This window comes from Oryctolagus cuniculus, chromosome 9 (genome assembly GCF_051225735.1).
Source record: "Oryctolagus cuniculus isolate XC-2025 breed Fujian yellow rabbit chromosome 9, ASM5122573v1, whole genome shotgun sequence".
NCBI lineage: Eukaryota > Metazoa > Chordata > Mammalia > Lagomorpha > Leporidae > Oryctolagus > Oryctolagus cuniculus.
The window spans coordinates 21,237,297-21,254,711 of NC_142875.1; the positions used below are offsets into that span (position 1 = coordinate 21,237,297).

Sequence of the window (17,415 nt, forward strand, 5' to 3'; positions counted from 1 at the left end):
AAAAGCACGAACTCAGGAAAGCTCCTTGCTGGTTTGGGGCATTTCAGCCTGAAGTATGTTCATAAATTAATGGCCAATATATATAAGATGCTGTGGCTTCCACAGCTAGAATAAATGTTGTTCAGAATATGAAGTGGGGGTCAGTACTGTGGCATAGTGGTTAAAGCCACCGCCTGCAGTGCCAGCATTCCATATGGGTGCCGATTCAAGTCCTGGCTGCTCCACTTCTGATCCAGCTCTCTGCTATGGCTTGGGAAAGCAGTAGAAGATGGCCCAACTCCTTGGGCCCCTGCACCTGTGTGGGAGACCTAGAAGGCTCCTGGCTTCGAATCAGTTCAGCTCCAGCCATTTCAGCCATCTGGGGAGTGATCAGCAGATGAAAGACCTCTCTTACTCTTTCAAATAAATAAATAAATCTTAAAAAAAATATGAAGTGAAAGTAGCATTCACCTGTCAAATCACTACTCTCTGTGATCCATTTGCAGAATTTGTGCTTCTTGCCTTTGAAATTCTGCTACAGTCAAGGTCCTGGTCTGGAATAAAGTGGGATAGGGTGCTTTCATTGGCAAGACGCAGGGATCACACTGAACTTGACACTAAAATTACCATCTGGTAACTTTGCAGGGAACTTTGAGAAAAAAAATGTTTTCTAAGGGAGTTACTGTAATGGTTAGTGGGCGTAATTTATTCAAATCACCATGAGCTAGAGTAGCTATTATAAAGCTAGGTGAGTGTATATACTGAGCACAGGGGATTCACTAAGATGTCTCTTCGTGCCTCTATGCCCATTAATTGTGATGAATAAGCAATTATAGCAACTGCAGACCAAATAGGATGTGACAAGTAAGAGGTTTGTTTCCTAAAGGTTGAAAGCCTGGATGATCCCACCAAGCAAGTCCCTAGGATCATCTGAAATGCTGAGACTGGAAGATCCAAAATCTAGAAAAAGATGCTGGAGGAAATGTGAGTATCAATGACAGAGGCAGGATCACCCACAGCAACAGGACCTTAACGCATCTTAGTAACCCTCTTATGCATATATTAAGTGCTTGCTAAGATTGTGGCCAGTCACAACTTGGAAGGGGAATTCTGCGATGGATTAGGACGAATGCAGGACACAAGTGGATCTGAGTGGTGCCAAACGTGTGCTGTGTGTACTCTTTTAAATCTGGATCACACCCTTTACTCCAGCCACTTCTCAGACAATGAGTTCTGCACAACTGTCCAGCTTTCTAGAGGATGCAGACAATGCCTCATCTTGGGTCTATGCTGTCTCTGCCCCATGGAACCTAATAGATACTAATACATATGTGCTGTCTTAAGTGAAGGGTACTTAAAACTCAGCAGCCATTTTAGCTAGTAAGGACTGATGGAGGCCAGCGCCGCGGCTCACTAGGCTAATCCTCCGCCTTGCGGCGCCGGCACACCAGCACATGGGGTTCTAGTCCCGGTCGGGGCGCCGGATTCTGTCCCAGTTGCCCCTCTTCCAGGCCAGCTCTCTGCTGTGGCCAGGGAGTGCAGTGGAGGATGGCCCAAGTGCTTGGGCCCTGCACCCCATGGGAGACCAGGAGAAGTACCTGGCTCCTGCCATTGAATCAGCGCGGTGCGCTGGCCGCAGAGCGCCGTCTGTGGCAGCCATTGGAGGGTGAACCAACGGCAAAGGAAGACCTTTCTCTCTGTCTCTCTCTCACTGTCCACTCTGCCTGTCAAAAAAATAATTAAAAAAAAAAAAGACTGATGGAAAAAAATTTTTCCCTTTCCATCTGTAGGCAGATGAATTTTGAAATGAATTTCATTAGGGTCTTCAGAAGATTTCATGGGACTAAACACCAAGCAACTTCAGTAGTGGCCAACTGGGTAACTCCCTTCCTGTTTCCCTGCCCTCCCTCTCATTCCTGCATGTGGGATCACTTCTGAAACTACATCCTTGCTTGTAGGCCTTCATCTCATATCTATTCTATCACCTGATATCAAGGTGACAGGCGGTTTCCTGAGGATGGGGAAAAAAGGAGTCTTTGCCAAATAATCATACAGGAAATGTAGCCAAAAAAAAAAAAAAAGGAAGATTTTTCTAATAATGTTTCCTCTACTACAAATAAAAATTCCTGGGTCATGGGAATATGCCCAAATATTGCCCCTACCTAATTCTGCCATTCCTCTCACTCAACATACACTATGTTGTTGTTGTTGTTTTCATTTTCTTTGAATTACCCACATCTATATTTTGCCTGTTCATGTCTTTGGGAAAAATTTGTTCATCTTAAGATCCAAAATACTATTTATTTCTCATATTTGGTTCACATTTTCTTTAGTGAAATATTATTTTGGTTCTAGAAATATTTTTTGGTACATCATAGGTACATTGGCTGTTTGAGGCCTATTATTTTGTCCTTTTTTTTTTTAAATTGTATGAGTGTTTATTTCAACAAACTGGTTTTGATAGATGAAAATGTTTTATTGCAGTTCAATTTTATAATTCTATTATATGAGGCTGTATATCAGATCAAATGTGTGGTAAAATATTTTATAGAGAAGCAGCTAAGATTAGGGCAATTTTTCCAAGGCAACCCTCTTGACTCTTAAGCACCCAATATATCAAAGATTTTTTCTAAAAACAAATAGATACATCAGGTGCATTTATGATATTCTCTTAAGAGTTTATTATAAACCAGTTTCATAGGCCACAAGGAAATAAAAGGACAATGTACAGCCTTACAGGACACAGGCAGGGAGCTGAGGAGGGCCAAGATGAGTCTAGGGCCTTGGTGGGAGCATTCCCGGGGGAGGGGGCCCTGTAAGGGAAACCAGACAATCTGGTGAGACTCCGCGAACAACAGCATAACAAACAAACAGGTCTGTGGTAGCGTGGCCCTGGGGGATCGGGCCCACGCCTCTGTGGATCTACTTCCATAACTCTGTGGCAAGGGTCAAAGGAGGCCTCGCATCCCAGGGGGAGGGGGCATGCCCATTGGAGTTCCTCGTCCAGGGGGAATTCCCATTGGGGGACCCATAGGAGGCCTCATACCAGGAGGTGGGCCCATCATGTCTAGAGGAGGTGCACCTCGGCCCATGGGTGGGGGAGGACCCGCACAGCCAGGTGGGTACTGGGTGGGGGCCCCTGCAATACTAGCTGTGGCAGCTGCTGCAGCGGCTACAACAGTGCCTCTTCCTTGAGGGGTCATCACCTGTTGGGATGGCCCACCAACCCCACGGACCGGGCCAGCAAGACCTGCGGGAGCCTGAGGCATGGGAACACCAGCTGGGATTCCTCTGCCAGCGGCCCTGCCAATCCCTGGGCCCCCAGCAGCTCCAGCAAGTGGTACTCGGGCAATGCCAGTATCTTTGGGGGGAGGACCCTCTACCGTCATGGAGACCAGGTTCTCCCCGCGCAGCAGCACCAGGCGAGGACTCGCTTCTCTTCCCTTTCTGCCTGTTTGGAGTTCTTCGGCTTGATCTTCCTGAACTCGTCACAGTCACAGAGGATCAAGTTCATGTGCTTGTCAAAAGCCTTAAAGGTGCCGATGAAGAAGCGGCCGTGCTGCAGGCTGCACCTCATCCTGTAGTCGATGTGCTGCAGCATCTTGCTGCTCTTGCCCACCGTCATGCTGGCGGTTCTGATGGCTCAGACCCCCGCCGATTCCCTTCCACCGAGACCGAGACGCCAGCCAGCGGCCCGATTCCCCGTCCCATTTAACTTTATTGATATGTTTTATTCATGTAACTTCATAAAACATTTAATGTCTAGCATGTTTCCAACAATATTTTACTCATCTTTTCACCTATTTGGTCTTCCAGGTGGGTAAAATGGTATTCCAAGTCCAACAGTAATTTCCACTGAGTTTTTATTGGAGTAGTGTTAAGGGAATAATGTACTTTGGGAAGACTGGCACAGCATTCTTTTCTCAAAACTCTATTCAGGACTCCATGCAGTATTTATGAATTTTAGAAAAATTTAAATTTTTCTTTCACCCAGTTCTCAAGATTGTTTTCTAGGGGTGATTGTGGAGTAGTGGGTCAAGCTGCAGCCTGCATCGCATTACGGGCAGTGGTTCAAGCTCCAACTGCTGTAACTCTGATCCAGCTCCCTGCTCATGCACTGGGAAAGCAGCAGAGAATGGCCCAATTACTGAGTTTCTACACCCACATGGAAAACCTGAATGAAGCTTCTGGCTCCTCTCTTCAGCTCAGCCCAGTCCTGGCTTTTGTAGCCATTTGGGGAGTGAATCAGTGGATGAAAGATCTCTATGTCTCTCCTGCTCTTTAACTCTGCCTTTCAAGTATATAAATCAATCTTTAAAAAAATTAAAACATTTCTCAGTATTGAATACTTTTGTTACTATTTTGTAGTCTTTTTTATAATTTACATTTGTTAAAATCTAGGAAAACCACTGTTCTTTATGTTTTAATTTTGTGCTAAATTACCTCATCGCAGTCCTTTTATTTTGGAAAAAAAAATTTTTGAGAGGCAGGTGACGAGAGAGAGTGGGGAGAGTCAAGAGATCTTCCATTCACTGGTTCACTCTCCAAATGGCTGAAAAGCCCTGGGCAGGGCCAGGCAGGAGCCAAGAGCCTAGAACTCCATCTGGGTCTCCAACATGGGTGGCAAAGGATGAGTACTTGTGCCATCTTCTATTGTTTTTCCAGGCACATTAACAGGGAGCTGGATTGGAAGAGCAGCCAGTACATGAACCCACACTCCAAAATAGGATACCAGTGTCACAAGCAGCTGCTTAACCCACTGTGCCACCACAAGTTAACAAAGTGATATTCTCAAGTCCTATATGATAGATGGAAGGCTGAATAAATTGCTTATAGGAAAATCAATCAGGCCATACAATATTGTTAAGTATCTGCACATGAAAATTGCCATAATGGTACCTGGTGCAGTTGTGCTAGCAGGGCATATTGCTTTGTCAATTCTTATTTTGCTTCTGCTAAGGAACAAATGTGGGACAGAGGTGGTTCTAATGGATATGCCCTTGCTCTGGGGCAAGGTTCAGAGGGAGAAAAGATATAGTAGTTTGTTTTGTTTAGTAGTATTCACTTTTTTCCTCCATGGGGATAGGCCATGGTCTCTTCTGACTTTATTGTGGGCTCAGAAATTAATGCTGATATTGGCCACAAAGACAGTTTCTTTTTAAATATACATATATGTATATATATATTTATTTATTTAAAAGAGCTACAGAGAAAAAAGGAGACGAAGAGATACAGGGAGAGAGATTCCATCTGGCTTACTCCCCCAGATAATGGCATTGGTAAGGACTGGGCTAGGCCAAAGCCAGGAGCTAGGGGCTTCATCTGGGTCTCCCACATGGGCAGCAGGGCCCAAACACTTGGATCATCCTCTGATGCTTTTCTCAGGACACCAACAGGGAGCTGGATGGGAAGTGGAGCAATTGCCCATAAGGGATGCCAGCATGTACCACCCCTGCAAGGACTGTTTCTTGTCATCTCCTCCCTCCTATATTAAATGAATCTAGACCAAGCTCCCCACTTTGTCTCTAATGTCTTGTACACATATAGCTAGAATGAATGTCAACACACAAATTCAGGGCAATAGAAAGGGGGCTTTTTCCCATGCTGGGTCTTTAGACATTAGGCCATCAATGTCACCACATTTCCCTTGTTCGTGAGTGAATTCCCTGTCAACAATGACTCTTTCAGGTGAACATGGATCCTTCTACAAACTTTTCCATTTATTCTCTTGCATATGTGTCTTTGCCTTATCCTGAGGAATAGTTGAAATCTAAAACCCAAGCCAAAAATTCCTGCTTCTCTTCCTTTAATGAGAATGAATAGGAGCTGACAAGGATGAAGGACATGAAGTAAAGGGAATTACCTGAAAAATCCTCACATATTTCAAAATACATTACTACATACATCTTCTGTTCCTTAGGCATGGGTTCATGAGATCAAAACATCTTCAAAACACCTTTCTGAAATTCTCAGATTAACTTGGCTTCAAGATGGAGTAAACCATGCAAATTCCAGGCAGTTTGCAGTTAAATGATTAGTAAATATGAGATACTGGTATGATGATTGTCTAGTAAGCAAGCAGTTGAGTCCAGGAGGTAGAAGGTTAATCAATCTGTTAAAAAATAATTTGCCTTTCATCATGTTTTAAAATCTACAATTATTTTAAATAATTACATTTACCTCTAGCTTTCCATATGAATGTACAATATCCAAATTAAGCCAAAAATGTGTTGATTCCCTTGTTAGATTCAAAAATACTTAAGGTTTTAATTACTAGATAAAACCCTTCATCATGTATGTATCATTGATGATGGATGGATGGATGGATGGATGAAAGAAAGAAAGAGAGAGAGAGAGAAAAGAAAAGAAAAAAAAAGAGAGAGAGAGAGAAAAGGGAGGGAAAGAGGGCAAGGGACAGAGGCGAGAGAAGGAAAGCAAGCAAACCTGCAGGATTACTGTAACTTCAACAATTCCTCAAATAAACAAACATTCCTAAAGATCTAGGAAGAAAAAGTCTGCTATCATTAAGTAAATTTTCTGAAAATCACTTTATTCATTTTATTCTGCATGGTCAACTACAGTGATCAAATTTGCCAGACAATTGCCTAACTCCACTGCAGTTTACCTTTGTAAACAAAGTGCTTGGGTCAACATAAGAGTCAAGCAGTTTCAAAAGAGGAACATTTTGAAAGCATTTTGTTTGCTAATACAAATATACCTTATGGTTAACTATTTAGTAGAGATTGATTTCCTCAAAGTTGGCCCAATTATTTGATGAGTTTAAGACAGAACAGCGTCAGCAGCTCTTGGACTCTTACAACATGGTTAATGTGTAAAAACCAATCACTAATCTCAAAATTGTCTTCAGCATCTTAGCGGCATGTGCTCTGTGCTTGCTAGCATTGTATTTCAAAAATGGGTAAAGGTCATGGCTAAGCCAGTCTCGGTTGTTTAAAATAATGTCATTATATAACATGCTTATTTAATTGCAGCAATGTAACCTTACTGTATTATCAAACTATGACCTTAACATTTTCCTGGTAGATTTCTATAAAGGTTCATCAGTGCTTCCTTATTCTAGGTCCTATCATTATCCACAACTGGATATGTGTAAGAAACCTGTAATTTAAAGCTGAATTACATGACTGCTAAATGTATTGCTGTCCCTTAATTTTTTTATAAACCAAATGAATACAAAGTAATAACCCTATACAAAAAATGAAAATTACTTTTGAATGCATCCTTTTGGAGACAGAGCTATAATTAAAATATTACAGTAGGTTTCAACATCAGCAGGATTGAATAAGTCTTTAAAATGAATAAAATGTGTGTTCAGGTCATCTTTGATACTCCATCTATAGTGCAGAGATGTCTCCAACACTATAAGAAAAAAACCAAGGGTTTCTTCTCCAACAGCAGTATCAATGAACAATGAGAAAAGGCTTCACTTTTTACTAAACTGCACATTCCATGTTTGGCTGGAAAAAAAAGTTAAATATTAGATTCCTCATATAAAGTAAGGATCACCATACCACAACCAAATTGTCAAAAAAAAAAAAAAGCCACCTTAATTACTGTACTTATGTATGCTAAATTAGATGGAGTAACAAGTCTGCCCTTCTAATTACCTGTGTGTTATAATGTGGACCAAATGCACACAGTACTTATTGTATTAGTCATTTCCCCCCTCTGAACTCCAGTAGCACTTTATTCTCTGAGCCTTTCACTTAGTGTCAGTTACCACTTCATTTTACTAATTCTAATTTTACCCATGCGAGACTTATTTCAAAATCACCTGCAATCTGACGACACATAGCCTTCAGTCACTAAGCAGTTTTCTTCTGAAAGACTATGGTGATCTGCTGAAGACAGCAACAGCCAAGAAGTACAAAAAACAGACAGTGATCCTGAGGTCATGGGCCTGACTTCCAAAGTAGGAAACCTCATTGTTACTTAGGTTTGATATCTGTCCTGAACCCGTTTACCACACGATGACCACAGGAAAGACCCCTAGAACTGACCAGATTTCACAGCTTTTGAACCCCTCTCTGCATCTGACATTCCACATAACCCTTGCAACATCACACACAGACGTGCAGACACCTTTTACTTTGTACCCACCATCCCCTAGCTCCTGCCATATACTTTTTCTATCCTCTCAAAATAAACATAATATTCAGTCTCTACCTCTGGACAAAATTTTAGCATCAGAAAATGAAATATTTATGAAGGAAAGAAGTATCTATTACAATAAATCAATCAATACACTGACTGGAAAATATGTTTAAGAAAAATCTCTAATTCATTTAACAAGTACTTATCATATACCTGTTTTGCAGCCATCTGGGGAAACACAAAGATCTGTTTTTTGTTCCCAAGGAACTGAGGTTTAATATAAGACTTTACTGAAGGAGCACAGAGCACGAATGTAAGGGCCAGGACCTACCTTTGACCATGGGCAAACCATCAGTTATCTACATTTCTAATGGCTAAAAATAACCAAGGTTTGCATGTTATGAAACTTAAATATAACTGGGTTAAAACATGAACTACTTAAAAATACTTTTTGTGTTCAATTTCAATCAAAAGGTTCTTCTGTTCTCTTCCTTTTGTTTTCTGCTTCGTGGGCTGTTAGTTTTCTTTAAAGATTTGAAAATTAAGTATACTGTTTTATTCTACTAGTGGCTGCTTTAAAATAGAAATAAAACATTCAAACCATTCCTACACTCTAATTAACAAAGAAAAAATTGCTTGTTGACTTTTGTCTCCAAAGCATCATTTCCCACTTCGGATTAAGTTTGAAGATTTAAACACTGATGATTTCTTAATTCTGGTATCTTAATTTCTAAAAGCAATTATTTAATATTTACATGTTTCATTAACAAATATTTCCAAGATGGCTTCTCTATTCTGGAAGGGTTTTTTTTGTTGTTGTTGTTCTTAAGATTTACTTTATTTATTTGAAAGAGTTAAGAGAGAGAGGTAGAGAGGTAGAGAGAGAAAGGTCAGTCTTCCATCCACGTTTACTCCCCCAGATGACCACAACAGCCAGAGCTGAGCTGATCTGAAGCCAGGAGCCTCTTTCAGGTCTCCCACACAGGCGTAGGGGCACAAAGAGTTGGGCCATCTTCCACTGCTTTCTCAGGCCACAGAAGAGAGCTGGATCTGAAGAGCAGCAGCCAGAACATGAATCGGCACTCATATGGGTGCCACAGGTGGAGACTTAGCCCACTGGTTTCTTTTCTTCACAAATCACCCAACCTCATGTGCTCTGTTAGAGCAATAGAAAACAGTCTAAGGGCCAGCACTCTCTCTGCCTATCACGCCAACATCTCAAATGGGTGCCATTTCGTGTCCTGGCTGCTCCTCTTCCAATCCAGCTCTCTGCTTATAGCCTGGGAAAGCAGTATAAGATGGCCCAAGTGCTTGGGCCCCTGCATCTGCGCAGGAGACCCAGATGAAGTTCCTGGCTCCAGATTGGCCCAGCTCCAGTACTGCAGTCATCTAGGGAGCAAACCAGCGAATAGAAGACAATTTTCTGTCTCTCCCTCTGTAACTTTACCTCTCAAATAAATAAATCTTTTAAAAAACAAAACAGTCCAAGATAAAATTCTAAATAGGCAGGCCTGTGACTACAACCATGTCTAAACCAACATAATTCCATGAAAAAGTCTAGGAGATATGTGGCAGAATAACTTCTAAAATATTGCAACTCCTAATCTCCAGAATCTGCAAATGTCATTTACATGACAAAGCGGAACAATGGTGCAGAAGGAATTGTTAATCAGATGACCTTAGATGGGCTCAAAATAATCATTACAAGGGTATTTAAAAGTGGAAGAGGAGACAGAGTAATGTCATATAAGAAACTGATGCCTGGCCAGCGCTGCGGCTCACTAGGCTAATCCTCCGCCTTGCGGCGCCGGCACACCAGGTTCTAGTCCCGGTCGGGGCGCCGGATTCTGTCCCAGTTGCCCCTCTTCCAGGCCAGCTCTCTGTTGTGGCCAGGGAAGTGCAGTGGAGGATGGCCCAAGTACTTGGGCCCTGCACCCCATGGGAGACCAGAAGTACCTGGCTCCTGCCATTGGATCAGCGCGGTGCGCTGGCCGCAGCGCACTGGCCGCGACAGCCACTGGAGGGTGAACCAACGGCAAAGGAAGCCCATTGTTGATGCCCATTGTTGGATCTGTAGATGAAGGGAATGAGCCAAGGAATGCAGCCTTCATTAGTTGGACAAGAAACTTGTATCCCAGGGAACCTCCAGAAACACAGTCCTGACATCTTTAAGGAGAGAGACATACTCATTAAATTATACCAATTTGTCACAACAGATACCTAAAAAATTCAAACATGTAACAAAATCGTTAAACTGTAGTAAATGCTTTGAAAGAAACAAATGGCAGATCACAACTGAATAGAGCAGGGTAAGCAACGTTTAGGTCCAGACTTAGAAGCAGCAGCTGAAAACAGGTCTGCACATTTCGGGTAAAGAGTTCTGTAAGCCTGGTAAAGCATGCTTGTCTTCTGGCCTGGAAATTGTACCCTCCTACCTCCTACCTCCACCCTCATAGGACTCTACTTTTTCTGTTTAAAGCCAGCTGAGATGTGCACCTGCACACACAACCCTTCCTCCACCCCTCAGTTATCTTCCAGCAACCCACACTACCTAAGGGACCTCTGTGCTTTGTGGAGGGTGGGGTGGAGAGCCGACCCTGTCACTCTCACATGTGGCACATGAGATTCAGGGCTAAACATGATCTTGTCCCTTAAATTAGTTCAGGTGGGTCCAAAACCTCAGTCTGCTCAGAGTGAAGCTGAAACTTCATTTTAGAGGTTGCGGGAATGAAGGCTTATTTTGTAGCTGGATGTGAACAGTGATAGTTTATGACATCCGCCCTGTTGACCGAGATGTGGAAAGCTGAGTTCACAATTTTAAGAGGAAAGGCACTCAACTTGCCTAAACCACTGACAGAAGTCTGTTCTTACACCCAAACTCTCCTTTTTAAATATTATACTATGAAACTTCTTCCATATCCCCTTAAGCTTTTCAGTCAAGATCCAGAGTAACTCAGAAGAGTAATCTGCCTAGATTCATGGGTCCCGCAAAGTAGACCATGACATGAGTATCCTGTGGAAATCACCTGCCTTAGCAATCTCTGTGTATTTCCTAGAATTGGAGAAGGTATTTCGTTTCCCTTTCTTCAATCTTTACCATCATCCTCACATCACACACACTTCAATGCTGCTTTGTCGGGGCACCAAAGCAGACAACTCAAAACTTAATAAAGCCACCATTATTAATGGAGAGTATCCTGTATTTCTGATAGCTTCTCCTGGAAGCAAAGTCTGAAGTTAGAAAGCTGAATAACATTTGGGTTAGCACTACTTTTCTAAATAACATACCAGAGAAGGGATGCTAAAACTTTGATAACCAAAAACCAGGGGCTTGAGAAGTAAACAAATAACTGATTAAAAAAAAAAAAAAACAGTATGGGCAAAAGCATTACATCAGGCAACAAAACCATGTTGAGAGCTGTTAATCTGCCACTAAGCATGACCTCTCAGCACTTTTACCTCTTAGTAAGTATGGAGAGGGCTGTCACTTTTCTTCTCCATCAGCTGCTTCCTCCATGAAAATTAGCAGTTTAACACTTACTTCCTAAGGTTCACTATTAACATTTCCACACAAATAAATGGAAGATACATCACTTTTCCTGTGAGATTAAATGCAAAATCTTTTCGGTTTTACGCAAGTCTCCTGCTCACCAGCACAGTGCAGGCATTTGCCAATAATGCCACCTACAGTAGTTACTTCTAAGGTCCCATACACATTCAGTCATTGCCTGTTTTTCCTTCCATTGACCCATTCTCATTCTAGCAGTAGTACTCACCTGTTGGCCCCTACAGTTTGCTAGTACCTTCCACATACCAGGTAGTTTTAGGTGCTGAAACACCAACATCAATGTACCACACATCTTCAAATCCCTGACAGATGTTTTTTGGGGGTAAGGGAGACTTAAAAATGAGAAAATGTGTCGGCCAGTTCAGCAGTTTGGAGAAGAAGCTACTTTGACCTGCCATTTGTACAAAGACCAGAAGCAAGCTGGATTAAATAGTGGACATTCGGAAGGGTTGGGGGTGGGGGGTGTCATGTCTTCCAAGGTTAGACAGCAGGTACAATTCTGTGCAGCAGCAGCTATCCTGGAAAGGCTAAAAACCACTTTTCTAACTCCAAATTTAAGAATTTGCTATTGAAGCCTTAAGGTACAGGTATATAATTCTTTTGCAGACAAAAAGACTTAAGGCTAAACACAGAACCATGAGACTTGATTCCAGGAATTCCTTAAGGTTGAGATTGTTCAGGGGATACAGGAATGTGGTAGTAACAAGCCTAATTCCCATTTATGCTGCTGTTACAGATCTGTACTTTTGAAGTGTTGTGAGGTTAAACCAGGAAGTCTCAGGTATTCAACTGCTGAAGCAGAGACCAATGACTGCACCCTTACTTATTCACAGGAACAAGGGCCAACCCTTGAGGAAATCCGTATGTAGCAGAAAGACATACACACCACCTGCATTAGGTGAGGTTACCCAAAGTATCACTGGAGAAAAAGGTTAATTACTGCCTCAATTTGGTGAGATGCTGTGGATTCTGAAGCACAGTTGTAAAGGCACAGCAGGTGTAAAACTGAAGAATCAATGTATATAAAATTATTTTCTCTTGTTTAGGGAGTCTCTTACCTCCATACTAACTATAAAGCACCGCTGTAAGGGTCTCCTGCACTTTTGTCTCAGTTAATATTCTGAAATATCACTCAGCCCAGACTCTAATACTCATGAAAATAGGGAGAAAATTATCTTTGGATAACTACAACTCCCAACTGTGGTTAAGAACCTTACCTTGGCAAATGCCTAGTCCCTAAGTAATTTTAGGAAGTCTTCATTGAACTTAATGCACTGCCTAAGGCCACTTTACAGTACTCCCACTTTCAGAAATTCTTGACCATCCAGAGGCCTTTGCTCATCCAACCTGTTGAATGGTGGTGTTCTATCCCTCATTGTCTCAGCTTAAATCCCTAAGTGGTGCCTTCAGCCCACCTCAATAGCTATTAAATGTGAAAAGTGGTACATGCCCATCTTTTAAGCAAAAATGTCACTAAATGTAGGCCTCCTGCTTTCAGTAACTAATCATTAAGAATGTGCATTCTGGGGTCACCATTGTACAGTGGGTAAAGCCACTGCCCGCAGTGCTAGAATGCCATCTCAGCACCAGTTCAAGTCCTGACTGCTCCACTTTTGACCAGCTCTCTGCTATGGCCTGGGAAAGCAGACTGCCCTTGTGCTTAGAGCCTTCCAACTTCACACCTCAAAGAGGCTCCTGACTGGCCCAGCTCTGGCTGTTGTGGCCATTTAGGGAGTGAAACAGCAGATGTCAGACCTCTATGCCTTTCAAATAAATCAATCTTTTTAAAAAATGTGCATTCAAGAACAGGTATTTAGGCAAGTGGCTAAGACATTTCCATCTCACACTGAAGTTCCTGGGTTCAATACCAGGACCAGGCTCCTGGCTATAGCTTCCCACCAACACATAACCTGAAGGTCATAGTGATGAGCTTAAATTCATGCCACCTGTGTAGAAGACCTGGATTCAGTTCCTGGATCCTGCTGGCCCTCAGGGTTATGAGGGAGTGAACCAGCATATGGGAACACTCTCAAATGAATAAAAAAATTACCAGTCATTAAGGGAAATATTACTTGCTACCCACTGTGGGTTTCTTCTGTACCACATTAAAACTTGCCCTGTTATGCCTGTATTCATCCTGGCATTTAGCAATTTCTTAAATTAGTAAATCTACTTAAAACTGCCAGCATCTGGGAAATTCTTGCTTGTCAAATACCTCATCTTTAAAATATTTACTATTTTTCAACATTTAGAAATTACTTAACTGAGGGTCCCTCAGAATATGCATTCGATGCTGCTAAGCACACACACACCTGTTAAAGCAACATTCAACCCCTATCAGTCAATACACACTTGACCATCTACTAAAACGAAGAATTGAACACGTTTATCATACTTATCTCCTCTTAAACTTCAACGTGTTAAGAAAAATTAAAAACGCACATACAGTGCCCCATCAAAAACAAGAGATGCTTCACTGAATTGGTGAAATCTCAATGTTTGGAGTGCCTATGCTCTGTACCTTAAAAGAAGCTAATCTGTACTTGGATTCCCTCACATCAGATTTTAAGTTACTTTAGGGAAGTTGAGAGGTTCTCAAAGGGGAGTGTTCTTCAGTCAAGGATATGCAAGTAGCTGCAAAGGCAGCTCTGAAGGGACAAACATGGGGCAGTGAAGGGAATACCCACCTAACCAGCCAGATGAATTGCACATCAACAGACATTCAATGCGGTGACGTATGCCACAGCCAGACTGTCCTCATATTTAGCCTGAGTGACAGTATTCAGATCCCAAATAACCAAATAAAGGAACCACACTATGGATTTGAGAACTTGCCAGACCCAATACAACAGTGGGTAAAAGAAAATTTCTTACACACAGTATTAACAAAGGATGAATCCAGAATCCACTTATTTACTAGCTTTGCTGTATCCTTACAAATAAAGTTCTTATTTCCTCATCTGTAAAATCAGGATACAAACACATCCTACAGGTAATACAAATTCAACAATGTGGATGAGTAACTTTGGTACTTTACTCCAGTTCTCCACTTAATTAGCAAAAACTTGTAGGCCATTTACTCTAACAAAGCAAGTGAAAAACACCAGAAACACTGCTAAAGTAAAATCTTTAATTTTTTATTTTAACATTCATTCTGGACAATTCCTTAACAAGCAGTTTTGAAATGCAGTATTTAACATTAACATAACATTCACTAACACAACTCAGTGTGTCCAAACATGCTTTTAAATTTTCTTAAAGAGAAAACTAAGGTCATTGTCGATTTTGCTGTGGTCTCAAGAGTCATGCAACACATAACATCTTTTCTTAATGATGCTTTAAAATTCAAGAATATGACACACTGAGAGAAAATCACATTAACTCAAGCTTTAAGCAGAATGGAAACTAAACAGGATAATCCGAAAAGGCTAGAGTGGGTATGACAATCTTCCAGATAAGACAAAAAAAAAACAACTTGCATGGAGCTCTCCTCACCTCTTACTGTGCAGCTGAGAGGCTCTTAATTCTCTAACACCAGACATATATAACACAGGCTTGTCAATTACCAACAGAGTAACACTTTATGAAGTGAAACAAACTTTAACATGACACTGAACTGTTCTCCAGGAAGTTCGCAGGTTGCCCTTGTCTGGAATCATCATGCAGGACTCTCCAGACTATGGATAGGGAGAAACTCAAGTCAGCCTTGCTGCGTTTGCCTGTAAAATGAAGACCTCAAAGATTTTCAGTAAAATCAGATGCTGTGGCAAGGAGCTTTACAAAGTGCTTTTTCCTAAATGCAAGCTAAAAACAGAGAATGATACATGCGTAACATGCAAAAATAGCAAGAGGTCCACTCGCCCCCACCTTCCGCCCCCAGAAAAGGCTATCCATTAAACCAAAAGCAACACAACCCAAGTCTCAAACAACTTCTAGGTCAGAGCACTGTAAGAAAGCTGTTTTTTTTTTCCCCCAAGTCTATTAGAAACGAGGCAATCATCAACTTGTTCACTTATCTGAGTCTCAAAGTTGTTAAATACTTAGGTTGGCCTTTATATTTTCATGGCTTTTGTTAGTTATTATCATGCCTGAGAAAACCTTAGAAGCAAAACCAAGTTTGTCACATTCTATAAAGCCAGAAAGAAATAAAAAAAAATTCCTATGAAACTATACAACTTCACTAACCAACCCTATTAACAGAACATACACTTTCGTTAGCTTATTAGATTTAAATCTCAGTTCAAGTCCCAATTAAGTTCTGAACACAGTGAGTACTACAGAAGTTAAGCACCCAGGAAAAGAAAATTGACCATTTAAGGCTTTGTGACTAAACTTCATTTGACTTACATTTTAGCACACTTTAGAAGTCATCTGGTGGGGTTCAAATCACTGTTTCACTTCTTAAAAATAATGCTAGTGCATTCAAAAGTTTTTAAATAAAATTACATGGCAAGGTAAACATAAACATCTTTTTTACTTTTTATTCACAAGTGCAGGATACTCATGAAGACCACTATAATCCATGGTAATGTTACAAAACTTTTAAAAGGTTCAAGAACCTGGCTAAATAGGTTAATCTTAAAAATGACTATGTAATTTTTTTCTCACCCTGAAAATTTACCACTTAATCACTTCCAGAACTCTGAAACTCTTACCTTTCTATTCAGGAGTTAAGCTCTCAAGAAGCTGATATATAAGAGCTGAAAACTTTTCACATTAGACTTCTACTTTAAAAAGATGTTTATCTACAGGTGGTATAGTTGATGAGGTTATCAAAATTTGATTACCTGGCATTTCCCCCCAAAATACAATGAAATTAAGTTTCTCTACACCTCAGAGTGGGTCTGCAAACAACCTTTTCTTTTGAATATGACTAGTCTTAAGGTAATCCACATTTTTCTACATATATCAAGCACAGAGACAATAAACAAATGAAAGAAAAGGCAGAAATGCTGGATGACAAATTTTAACTGCCACCTCTTAAGTTCTATTTCAGTGATATAAATCACACCAACCTAGAAGCAACTATCACCGTCACAAAAATTCAGTTTTTGAGGGAAGCAGGGAACAAATCCAACTATAGAGAAAAACCAAATTCAAATTTGTAGCCCACCATTACACTCTTGGCATTAAGGACATGTACAAATACAGATTTGTCAGTACAATCAGCAGTGTTTCTTAAAACAAAAAAAAAATTTTCTTTTAAATTCTAGTCTGAGGACCCTGGGTCATTGACAACTTACACCATTAATAACCAAAGAAACACTAACATAGCCAGCTAATGATCACATCCAGAACCCATATTAGAAAAATACTGTTTACTAAACATAGTCTCTTCATCCTAAATTCCACGCTTAAAAAAAAAAAAACCCCTCTTTACACACTGATGTAAATGGAATGGCATTTAACTTAAATGCTTGAATAATGTATTAAGTAACATGATTCATTAACTTTCACATTAGCTAAATCATGAACTAGGTTCAAAGAAAGCAAAATAGCATATCCTAAGTGCACAGATGACCATGCATTTACAGTAAGTTTAAGACACAATCATAATGAAATACTTGACAGCCTTAAATCAGCATAAAACTTAGTCGAAATCTGTATTTGTACCTTTTAACATGCAGTCTCAGAAGTGTTCAAGCACAAAAATAAGACAAAATTCGATTTCAAGCAGAAAATAATATGTCTTACAGCAACAAAACTAAAGTTACAAACTTTTTTTTTTTAAGTTCCATAGTTCTTGATTATTT

The 17,415-nt window shown here is 40.7% G+C and overlaps 1 protein-coding gene and 1 pseudogene across 2 annotated transcripts in view; both read right to left on the bottom strand.

Moving 5' to 3' along the window:
* Positions 1-2,391: 2,391 nt before the first annotated feature.
* Positions 2,392-3,368, bottom strand: LOC149124523 (small nuclear ribonucleoprotein-associated protein B' pseudogene; annotated as a pseudogene). The gene has a single exon (XR_016212768.1). The product of XR_016212768.1 is annotated as a small nuclear ribonucleoprotein-associated protein B' pseudogene (transcript).
* LOC127492178 (uncharacterized) overlaps positions 2,392-17,415 on the bottom strand; it is a 40,721-nt gene continuing 25,697 nt past the window's right edge. The window contains exon 5 of the mRNA XM_051851023.3: positions 2,392-15,381. The gene's annotated coding sequence lies outside the window, so the exon portion shown is untranslated. The remainder of the gene's footprint in view (positions 15,382-17,415) is intronic.